Below are 12,166 nucleotides of genomic sequence, written 5' to 3' on the forward strand. Positions count from 1 at the left end.
TTAGGTATAGATGAGCTTCCTTTAGCTGTTCCTCTTACTTGACTTGTAAAACGAAAGATAAAAGTTATCTGCCTCTGGGGTGCCTGGGTGGCTCAGTTGGTTAAGCATCCAACTCTTCATTTTGGCTCAGGTCATGATCTCACAGTTCGTAGGTCTGAGCCCCTCATTGGGCTCTGTGCTGACATCTCAGAGCCTGCTTGGGATTCTCTCTCTCTCCCTCTCTCTCTCTGCCCCTCCCCTGCTTGTGCTCTCTCTCTCTCTCAAAATAAATAAACTTTAATAAAAAACCAAGTTATCTGCCTCCATAAACATAACATACAATGGTGGGATAACAGCTATTGACATTCTTGTTCAAAAAAGGGTAATGTAGGAGGTACAAAGGAATCACTGGTCCACAGCAGTTCTGAAATCCAGATGAGCAAATGTTGGGTGTTCCCTGATTAGGTTTTAAGACCTGAGAATAATCCATGTTTCTTGGCTCTGCTTTCTGGGTACTGTCCTCTGGGTCATCCTTTCTCATGGAAGTTCATACGCATTTGCTTCTGAATAGGTTTTTTTTTTAAGTTTATTTATTTATTTTGAGGGAGGAGGGGCAAAGGAAGAGGGAGCGAGAGAATCCCAAGCAGGCTCCACGCTCAGCACACAGCCTGTTTCCAGGCTCAATCTCACAAACCATGAGATCATGACCTGAGCCAACCTACTGGGGCACGCAGATACCCCATGTACCTGAGTAGTTTTACGAGCTTTTTTTACTTGCCAGCAGAATTTGGAAGATCCTACAGCCCCCTCTCATTTTGCACTCTATCCCTTACAGTTCAAGCTGGCGGTGCACTTGCTGAAACAGCTTTCTCAAAAACTTTGTGTGTCTTCTGCGGATTTCAGTGGGGTTTATTCCATTAGGCAAAAGCTATATCTCAGATCTCTGCGAGATAAGCCCTTCTCTACCCAGCTCCTGCTCAGATGGCCATGGGATAACTCACTTAAGCTTCCTCAAGGCCCCATGGTTAGATTAAAAGGTTCTGGGAGGCACATCCTTAATCTCTTGAAACAGTCCTTTGTGTGACTCAATACTACTCTGATCCTTTGATCTTCATGATGTTCTAACAAAAGATGGTGTCCTCACACCTTCTGCCTTTTTTCTAAACCGGTGTTAGAAATGGAGGCCATTTCTTAATTTTAGCACCTTTTGCTATGTAAGGAGGCAGAGAATTTTCCAAATCGAGTCCTGACATTCAACAGTTTTTAAACCATTTTCCGCCTCAACTTATCTCTCTGCTCTCACATTTTACTAGAAGCAGCTAGAAACAACCTGGCAGCACCTCAGTGTTGTGCTTGTTAATCTCAGCTATATTAACCAATTTATCACTTACATGTTCTATTTTCCACAGAGCTGCAGGAGACAATGTTTGTAAACTTTCTGCTGCTACCTAATGAGGACCCCTTCCTCCAGTTGCTATCAATAAAATCCTCACTTCCTTTTAATCCTCACTGGCAGGCCCTCCAAGTCCACACTGCTGCTAACAATCAAATCAAGGCAATCCTGGCTCCTACCACCTCCTCAAAAGTTCTCCCAGCTCTGCCCACCACACCCTTCCAAAGCCACTCCCACATTCCTCCTTTTTTTTGTTACTGCAGCATCCCCATTCCAGCACCAAAATCAGTATTCCTTGTTTATTGCTGTGCAATAACTTTACCACAAACTTAGAGGCTATAAACACCACACATTTATTATCTCACAGTTTTTGGAAGGCAGAAGTCTGGGCTTGAGTGAACTGGGTCCTCTGTAAGGCAGCAGGAAAGATGTCCCCAGAGACAGGAAGGAAACCAGTGGTTTGCGGGAGGGGGGAGGCTGGGCAGGGGAGGAGAGAATGGGTAATGACCTCTGATGGGATGGATATAGAGTTTCCAATGTGATGAAAATATTTTGGAACTAGATAGTGGTGATCGTTGCCCAATTTTCTAAATATACTATATACCCACTGGATTTTATACCTTAAAAGGGCTAATTATATGGTATATTATATATTTTTAAAAATTATTTCTTAAAATACTTTATTTTTATTTTTGAGAGAGAGAGAGAGAGAGAGAGAGAGAGAGAGAGCGTGAGCAAGGGAGGGGCAAAGAGAGAGGAGGATAGAGGATCCGAAGCAGGTCCCACACCTATAGAAGCGAGCCAGATGCAGGGCTCGAACCCACCAACTGAGAGATCATGACCTGAGCCAAAGTTGGCGCCCTTGTGAATTATATCTTAATTAAAAACAGAAAGTGTTGTCCAGGGCTGGGTTCTCATCCGGGGCCTGAATGGAGAAGGATCTGCTTCCAAGCTCACATGGCAGCATTCAGTTCCTTGCAGGCTGCTGGATGGAAATGGAAGGGCTCAGTTCTTGTGGAAGCAGACCGGAGGCTGCCTCAGCTCCTTGCTGCCCAGCCCTGTCGACCCTCTCCATATGGCAGCTTGTAACACAGCAGCCCACTTCTTCAAAGGCAGCCAGGGCTTGCCCCTGTCAACATGTTATTACAATTTTGTATTCTTATATAATGTAATCAGGTACATGTAGTCACTCCTGTCCTGTCACCTTTGCTGTATTCTCTTGGTTAGAAGCAAGTCACAGGTTCTGTCCACGCTCAAGGGGCAGGAGTTGCACAGGGCATGAACACCAGGCAGTGGGGATCATGGGGGTCACCTCAGAGGCTGTTCCCACATAGGCGATTTTAAGGGTCTAGGGCTTTACTCTCAGATAAGGGTTTTGAACCGAGGAATCACATGACCTACCATGTTTCAAAAGGACACCTCTGGCTGCCATGTTGAGAACAGACTGAAGGTGTCAAGAGTGGAAGCAGAAGACCAGTTAGAAAGCTACTGCAAAAAAAAAAAAAAAAAATCCAGATGAAAGATGGGCTAGGAGGCTATTAGATTGACACAGACACGGTCCTCTTCCACTTCCTAGGGCTCCCTGGAACTTCCCCAGGGGATGAGGACAGTCCTCCCCAAGCAGGCTCTGGCCCCTCTGCCTCCCGTCTCTCAGGGCCCATCCTCCTCTTTCCTTAAGGTCTCTTAAGCCCAGCACACACTGGTTAGTCCACTGAAGCGAACAGCAATTGGACTGTCATTCCATCTGTCAGCAAAATATTTGCTAAATGTCACTTGTAACTACGGTGTGATGTTAATACTGTGCCTACAAGGAGGAAGAAGCAATGATCCATGTGCTGGAAAAGCTTGTGGCCCAGTAATGGTTAGGCCACTATAGGTGGGACACGCTCTGCCAGCACATGAACAAAGAATGGGGGAGGAGGCCACAGCGGCACTGAGGGGTATGGATCTAGGGGTATAGAGGTACCCAAGCCTCAGGATATAAACTAACAGACACAGCCCGCCTCCTGAAACGCATTTTTTAAAAAGATTTTTTAAAATTTATTTATTTATTTTTGAAAGAGAGCGAGCGAGCCGTGGAGGGGCAGCGATAAGGGGAGACACAGAATCCAAAGCAGGCTCCAGGCTCTGAGCTGTCAGCACAGAGCCTGGCACAGGGCTCGAACTCACGAACCAAGAGATCATGACCTGAGCTGAAGTCGGATGCTTAATGGACTGAGCCACCCAGGTCCCCCTTGAAACACATTTTTAACATAGCCACATCAAGCTGTCTCTGTTCTCCCTTCTCCCCCACCACCCTGCTCCTACCACCAGGCTATCTTCGGCCCTGTCCTAGAAAGCCTTCTGCCCTTCTTTACTAATTTTTCTCTTCCGTCTGAAGCCAGAGTTAACAGCCTTTACATCTGGGGAGGAGCTGTTCAATAGAAATATAATGTGAGTTAGGGCGCCTGGGTGGCTCAGTCAGTTAGGCATCTGACTTTGTTCAGGTCATGATCTCATGGTTCGTGGGTTCGAGCCCCACATCGGACTCTGTGCTGACAGCTCAGAGCCTGGAGCCTGCTTCGAATTCTGTGTCTCCCTCTCTCGCTGCCCCTCCCCTACTTGCTCCCTATCTTTCTCTCTCTCAAAAAAAAAAAAAAAAAAAAAAAATTAAAAATTAAAAAAAAAAAAAAGAAATATAATGTGAGCAAAATGTGTGACTTTAAAGCTTCTAGTAGCCACATTTTTTAAAGGTTTTTAAAAGTGAAATTAATTTTGGGGCACCTGCCTGACTCAGTTGGTGGAGCATGCAACTCTGGATTCTTGGAGTTGTGAGTCTGAGCCCCATGTTGGGCTTAGAGATTACTTAGAAAAAAAATTGGGGGAAGAAAAAGTGAAATTATTTATATAATCTATATATCTAAACTTATATTAAAAATTATAAACGATAACTTGAAAATTTTCTTTTCTCATGTTAAGTCCCAAGAGTTTATTGGTATTTTATACTTATGCCACATTTCAGTTGGCATCCTCAATTTTTATTGGAAATACACAGTCTGTATTTAGATTCCACAAAATTTAGGTTGAAAAAGTAAATTCACATACCCAAGTTGTCTCACACATTATTTAAGTTTTCCAATAACTGAATCCATTTTAAAATTAATTTTTAAGTTACTTAAAATTCAGTGCATTAACAGTTCAGTTCCTTAGTGGCACACACTAGCCACATTTCAAGTGCTCAATGCCCACAAATGACTGCTGTCTACCAGAGCATAGGCCTCTGCAGTCTGGGCCCCAGATCTACCACTCAGCTTCTGCTTTCTCCAATCACCCAGATTTACCCAGACCCTCCTGTCCTCAGCATGTCCACCCAAACATTGAAACAACAGCCTCCCTTCCCCCCTGCACCCCCATCTCCAACCTGCGGGAGCCACCCATGACTCATACCCAATCTCTGGCTCCCCTAGCCCACTTTTTACCTGGTCCTTCTATCTGGATTATCATTTCTATGCATAAACGTGAGCTTACCAGAAGGCCAATTTGCATAGTGATTAAGCGGATTCACACACTTTCAGGATCAGGAGTATTCTCCCTATACTGAATTGGGCTCCAGAAAATTGGGACTTGCCTTCTTTGTCATCTACTGGAGAAGACAGGATTTCAGTACTTGCTTGGTTTATGAGATGGTAAGAAAGAAAAGCTGCCAGAGCCTGAATGGTAGTTGAGGGGGCAGGAAAGGTGGGTGCCTTGGGTGTGTGTGGGTGGGGAGAGGACATTTCACATATGGTTTATTGTGTCAGAATGACTTGGTTGTTAAATAAGTACTTTAAGGGATTATTTCATCTTTCATACTTTAAAATTTTTTATAATTTAAGTTATTCCCCCCCACCCCCCACCGCTGGATTTTTTTTCAAGCTTCAGATCTCTGCCTGGAATTGTCTTTATTTGCATAATCTCACCTCTGAGGATTTAGCTCCACCCCTTAGGCCCCCCTTCTCGCAGTGCCCCATGCAGAACCTCTGCTGGGTATTCACCTTCCCTAGTCTTCCTACTTTGGGCAGCCACCCTGCTCTGGCCTTCTCCTCCCTGGGGATGAGCCCGGCTGTGCAGCCTGCTGCTGAGAGGCTGGGATAATCCTCCCTGAGCTATTTCAAGGATTAGTCCTGCTGCCCTATGTCCAGCTCCCACACAAGTGGGATTCCAGAGCTGTGGACACTGTGCCAGGAAAGGAGGGGTGCAGCTCCTGTAATGCAGATCCATGCAGGGCAGGGCACCAGGGTCCAGGGTGCAATTTCTTAGAGCCTGTCGTGATATGTGGAGTTCAGTGAGATGGACACTGGCAGCCTGTGACCATAAGTATGACTGTGAGTCTAAGAGCTGGAGACATGACAGCCCAAAACTCTGGGGCCTCAATCTGTGCCTTGAAACACACACACACACACACACACACACCTCCCTGTCTCTCCATCACTTTCACCCACCAGCCTCATTATTACTTTCATAGACAGCACTTTTGCCTTCGTGAGGACCTTACTTCGTAAAAAAATATTAAAAATTAGGTTTTATGACTATATTGGCATATAGATGAATATATTAATATATATTAAAATATCTTCCTGAATCTACGGTTCATTTTTCTCTTCTGATTTTAATTAAAATATTTTTGTGGTCCCTTGAAAGTATTGTTACTGTGCTTGGTGGATAAGTTGGCCTTGCCTCTGGTCCCACTTACATTCCCCTCTCTCTTTTCGCTGGTGAGGAAGGTCTCCATTTTCAAAGGAAAGGCACAGAGAGTTCTGAGCCCAAAATGACTCACTCGAATACCTTACAGCTCTCCTACCACCCTCAATTCTGGCTTCTTCTACAGTATTGGTTGATAGGAGCACTACCTCTTTGGGCTCAGAGAGGGGCACTGAAGCTCCCTGTCCCCTCTGTCTGAAAATGGGGACCTTCCTCACCTGGAAGAGCCAGGTGCGGCCCCAAGAAGAACACATCCATGGTTTCATGAAGTCCTTCCTGCCCCTGCTGCCACTGATTATAGGTAAGTCTGAGCAATTCTGAGGGAGCCCAGTTTTGGCATCAGAATGAGATGGCTTTTTCCAGACCCAATGGCTATGGTCCCAAGGTTTTGACACATGCTGGCTCAAGTCCAGACTCTTTACTAGGACACATGAGACCCTCTTCAAGAGGTAATATAATATAGTGGATGAGAGTGATTATTAAGAGGTGGATCTGTCTGACCTTGGACAAGTTCTTAAACCTCTCAAAGTCTCATTTTTCTCCAATACTTCATGGGGATGATGGGAATATTTTCCTCACCAGATTCTTGTAAGTATTCAATATTGTACATGTACTTATGTTTTGCATACAATAAAGCTCTAAGCATTTTCTAGGAAATAGGATTGTTATGCAAGACAAATAAACATAGACCATCTCCCACCTCTTCTCCACAACTCAGATGCGCCACATAACTGAGAGTATATATGTAAAGTACCAAGTGTATTGCCTGGCATGGAGTAGGAGCTCCCAAAATGGTACCCAGTATTGTGGCCTGGTTCCCACTTACTTCTCAGTCTCATCCCCACCCCTCTCTGTCTTGAACTTCGGTGACATCAAACTGCTTATGGTCTTGTCTCCTATTTCCTATTCCGCTCCCAAGTGTACATTTTCTCACATCCTGATCATTGTTGCACAAACTGGCTACCTCTTTCTCTGGGGAGAATAGATAGACTGTATTTCCCAGCCTCCTCTGCAGTTACATGTGGCCACTTGAACAAGCCCTAGCCAATGGAATATGAGTAAGAGCGTTGTATGCTGCTTCCAGGCCTGTTCCTCCAAACCACCCACGTATTCTTCATGTTCTTTCTCCCCTTCTAAGGAAAGTTGCAAATTTGAAAGCCCTAGGTTGAAGATGGCAGAGCCAAAGGCGGAAAGCGCCCGTGTCCCTGAGTTAAAACATGAAGGAAAACCAGGCAACTGATTTGGACGTTCCATTAATTAGTGAGACGTTATGTAAATTGCGGTTTGTTGCAGTAGCTAGGCTTACCTTAATTGATACACTCCTGCTGTTCGTGCCCCTGGAATGCCTTTAACTCCACCCTGCTTCACCGGAGTAACTCCTACTTATCCTCTAAACTTCATCTCTGGCATCACATGCTATAGAAAGACTTCCCTGGGCAACCCCCAACTCCCAGAATGAGCTCTAGGTCACTCTAGCAGACACTGCACAGTTGACTGCCCTCTGTTCGTTCTCCCATTCTTCCTGGTACAATCTCAGTTTTGTTCAGGACAGTAATGTACCCAGTGAAAAATACCCACTTCTCAAGACTCCCTTGGAGTTAGCAGAGCATACGATCCAGTCCTGGCCAATAAAATGTAAGAGGAAGTTGCTGGATAGAGATTCTTAGGGAAGCTTTCAAAAAATGGAACAGACATGCCTGGGTGGCTCATTCGGTTGAGCAGCTGACTTTGGCTCAGGTAATGATCTCATGGCTGGTGAGTTCAAGCCCCACATTAGGCTCACTGCTGTCAGCTCAGGGCCTGCTTTGGATCCTCTGTCCCCCTCCCTCTCTGCCCCTCCCCTGCTTGCACATGCTCTCTCTCAAAAATAAGTAAAGCTTAAAAAAGAGAGAGAGAGAGAGAGAGAGAGAGAGAGAATGAGAATAGACTGGGCTCATATCTCCCTTTTACCTTTTTGCTTTGTGCTTCCTGCCTTCCCACCTGGAACTCAGATGCAGTGCTGGGGAGTGGAGCACACATTTTACACCCATAAGGATGACAGCCATGTGCTAAGGGCAGAGCAGAAAGAAAATTCCAGGTTCCTCAATGAACCATGAAGCCATAGTATCAGCCCTGTGCTGCCTACGACCGGTTTTCCTACAATGTGGAAAAGGAAACTCCTAACACTTAAACCCTGCAGGGAGGTTTCTATGTGGTACAACACAAAGCAATCTTAACTGGACACTCCAAGCCTCTGAGAGCCCAATGCTCCCTTCCACTGCTTGTGTGGAAACACGATCACACTCTGGCCATCATCTGCTCAAGTGTCTGTTTCCCTGACGTGTTTGAAGGCATGGGGCAAGCACTCAATAAGCGTTTGCTGAGAGAATGGTGACAAGGGACACTGTTGTGTCTTTCCTGACACACAGGAAAGGCCTGCGGCCTATGGCCTCCTTGCCCCTTCTCTCCTCCGTCGGCGGAGCATCATCTCTATGACCTGTGAGGTATTTTCAAGCTCTCAAATTCTCTGATTCCATCTCACATCCAGTACACTCTCCTCACAGAGGAGGCTACAAAAATATAAGACACAGGCTGGGCCCTCCTTTGGGGAAGTCCAGGAATGCATACTGGATAATAGCTAATGCTTACACAGCACTTCTTAGACCCCACTGTCATTTTTTTTTAAGCGAGGCAAAAGGCATATAAAAGGGACCATTTTAAAGTGAAAAATTCAGTACAGTCAGTCAGAGAAAGACAAATATATGACTTCACTAGTATGAGGAATTTAAGATACAATACAGATGAACATAAAGGAAGGGAAGCAAAAATAATATAAAAACAGGGAGGGGACAAAACATAAGAGACTCTTAAATATAGAGAACAGAGGGTTGCTGGAGGGGCTGTGGGAGAGGGGATAGGCTAAATGGGCAAGGGGCATTAAGGAAGACACTTGTGGGGATGAGCACTGGGTGTTATACATAGGGGATGAACCACTGGAATCTACTCCTGAAATCATTGTTGCATTATATGCTAACTAACTTGGATGTAAATTAAAAAACAAATAAACTAAAAAAAAATAAAATACAGTGAAAAATTCAGTGGCATTTAGTACATTCACAATGTTGTGCAATCAGCACTTTTATGTAACTCCAAAACCTTTCCATCACCCCAACATAAAAGTTTGCACCCATCAAGTTTGCAACTTCCCATTCTCCCTTCCTCCCAGCTCCCACCAGCCACCGATCTGCATTGTCTCTGTGGTTTCCCTATCCTGGATATCTCATATAAATGGAGTGACCTGGCAGGCCAACAAGGGCAGGTAGGGTCTCAGTGTTCACACATTAGGATGACAGTGGGTTTTTTTTTTTCCAACCAACCTGAGGTCAAGGATTCCCACTGCAGCTCAAGTGGCTGAGATTAAATGTCTTTACAATCCAGCTCCTAGGAAACTTTTCATATTAGGTGTGGGATGAGCCTCTCAGTAGATTAGGGAAAGAGCTTTTATGGAGTATTAACAGAGGGTGAACTGGGTGGTCTGGATTGGGGGCTGCTATGGTGGTGGTGGTGGTGGTGGTGGTGGTGGTGGTGTGTGTGTGTGTGTCTATGTGTGTGTCTGTGTGTCTGTGTGTCTGTGTCTGTGTATGTCTGTGTGTCTATGTATGTGTCTGTGTATAGACAAACATCCTGGAGCACATAGGAATTTCCTTTCATGTACGAATAATCTTTATAGATCACTAGGTGCTTTGACATCCTTTCTCTGCAGTTCTCAAAAGGAGGCAGGGCAAGCACTCGCAAGCCCAATTTATAGATGAGTCAGCTGAGGTCTCATTTAGATGACCTGCCCAAAGTTGCATGAAGAATGAATTGCAGGGCCCCAAGCTTGCATGCTCTCCTTTCTGAATGACACACTTCCCCTTCTTTGATGTGTTTTGACTATCTGAAAAGACCTTTAAAAACCTGCTCAGTAGGGCCGCCTGGGTGGCTTGGTCAGTTAAGCATCCGACTCTTGATTTCAGCTCAGGTCATGATCCTGACGTTCGTGAGATTGAGCCCCATGTCAAGCTCTGTGCTGTGAGATTGTTTGGGATTCTCTCTCTGCCCCTGCCCTGCTTGTTCTCTTTTTCTCTCTCAAAATAAACAAATAAACATTAAAAATATCTGCTCATTGTTCGGGTGGAGGGAGGAGAAAATGTGTTTGCAGGTTGTATTAGTCAAAAACAAAATACCATAGACTGAGTGGCTTAAACACCATAAATCTATTTCTCACTGTTCCAGAGGCTGGAAGTCCAAAATCAAGGTGCCAGCATATTTGGTTCCTAGTGGGAACTCTCTTCCCAGCTTGCAGATGGCCATCTTCTGGCTATGTCCTTGCATGGTGGAGAGAGAGAGCAACCTCTCTGGTGTCTTTTCTTTTAAGAGCTCTACTCTCATCATGAGGGCACCACCCTCATGACCTCACCTAACTCTAATTACTTCCCAAAGGCCTATGTCCAAGTACCATCAAACCAGGGGTTAGTGCTTCAATATATTAATTTGAGGGGGTGAGGACACAAATATTCAGTCTACAGTACAGGTGGAAACACATCTCTTTGTCATCATTGGTGGCGATTGTATGCTGCAGCCAGCAAGACATTGGAATGTTCTTGTCAAAAAAAAGACAGTATTTATCAGGTCATGATCTTGCGGTTCCTAAGTTCAAGCCCCGAATCAGGCTCTGTGCTGACAGCTAAGAGCCTGGAGCCTGCTTCAGATTGTGTCTCCCTCTCTCTCTGCCCCTATCCCTCTCATACTCTCTCTGACTCTCTCTCTCTCAAAAATAACTCTAGGATGGGGGTGGGCAGCAGGGAAGGAGGGCAAAACTCAAAGAGTTTTAAGAAGAGAGTTAAGTTTGCCAGATTTAGCGAACAAAAACAAACATTTACTTAATTTTGAATTTCAAATAAACTAATTTTTTAAAGTGTGTCTCGTTTAGTTTGGAATATCTATCTATATATCTATATATATATTCATTTCTTATCTGAAATTCAAACTTGGTGTTCTGTATTTTTATCAGGCAACCCTAAAAGAGAGGGGCCAAGAACTCTGAGACAAGGACATAAATGTGGGGAGGGGCTGCTGCAGGATCTCTGGACTGATGCTTCTTTTATGCATTTAACTTTTTGTTTAATCTTTTAAAAATATTAACCGGCTTTGTTTTTTATTTTTGTAACACGTGCATAACATAAATGTAACGTTTAAACTATTCTTAAGTATATGGTTCAGTGGCATTAAGTATGTTCACACTGTTGTACATCACTGCTACCAATCTCCAGAACTTTCTCCTCATCCCAAACTGACATGTCAAAGAAAACCAGAACTGCACAGTAGTTAGAGCAGTGAAAAGAGATTTATTCAGGACTTTGCAACAGGGGAAAAGAAGCCTCGGTATAGAAGCAGGGTCACTTGCAAATACAGCATGGACAAGTGGGGATTCAGAGTCAAGGAGCAGGTTGGGGCGGGGACGGGGGATAGAAAATCACTAACTGGATAGTCAGTCTTTGCTCAACCGACCGAACAGGATTCTCGCTGAAGGCAGCCAGGGCGATGGGCTAGCACCGGAGGTTCCGGGGGGGGGGGGCGGTGATCGTGGGGAATGAGGTACCTGGTCAGATATGGAGGGTGATCTGATGTAGAGACGAGGGGATTCCGGCTAAGGAAACTTAAGAGGGTTCTGGCTAACAACTGGGTGATGCAGGTCCAAGGGTAGAGAATTCAGAGGAGCCTGAGTCAGTTCTGGGCAGAGAGACGGACAGAATGTCTGTGCTCATTAAACTGTCACCCCGCCCCGCCGCACACCCACCGCTCTACCTTCTGTCTGTCTGAGTTCGACTGCCCCAGGCACTCACACAGTGGCAGTCCTTCTGCGTTTGCCTTACACAGTCACTCCTCAGTGACTCTGAGGGGACAGGTGCCCCCGGAGGCACAGCCCAGGCCACAGGGCGCGGGGGGAGCCGCGGACCCGCAATGAAGCGCACGGCTGGAGGGAGGGCGGTTCTTGGACCCGGGTCGGGGGTCGCGCTCCGGGGCGGCGCTGCGGAGCGGAGGGGGCGGGCAATC

At 45.5% G+C, this 12,166-nt stretch overlaps 1 long non-coding RNA gene across 1 annotated transcript; it reads right to left on the reverse strand.

Annotated features, from left to right (window-relative positions):
• Positions 1-11,437: 11,437 nt before the first annotated feature.
• On the reverse strand, positions 11,438-12,159 carry LOC144616949 (uncharacterized). Its single transcript, XR_013556896.2, has 2 exons — positions 11,956-12,159; positions 11,438-11,842 (listed from the first exon to the last, which is right to left on the reverse strand). It is a non-coding gene; the product is annotated as an uncharacterized LOC144616949 (long non-coding RNA).
• Between the last annotated feature and the right edge of the window lie 7 nt (positions 12,160-12,166).

The sequence above is a fragment of the Panthera onca genome, chromosome B4, assembly GCF_046562875.1.
Source record: "Panthera onca isolate mPanOnc1 chromosome B4, mPanOnc1 haplotype 2, whole genome shotgun sequence".
NCBI lineage: Eukaryota > Metazoa > Chordata > Mammalia > Carnivora > Felidae > Panthera > Panthera onca.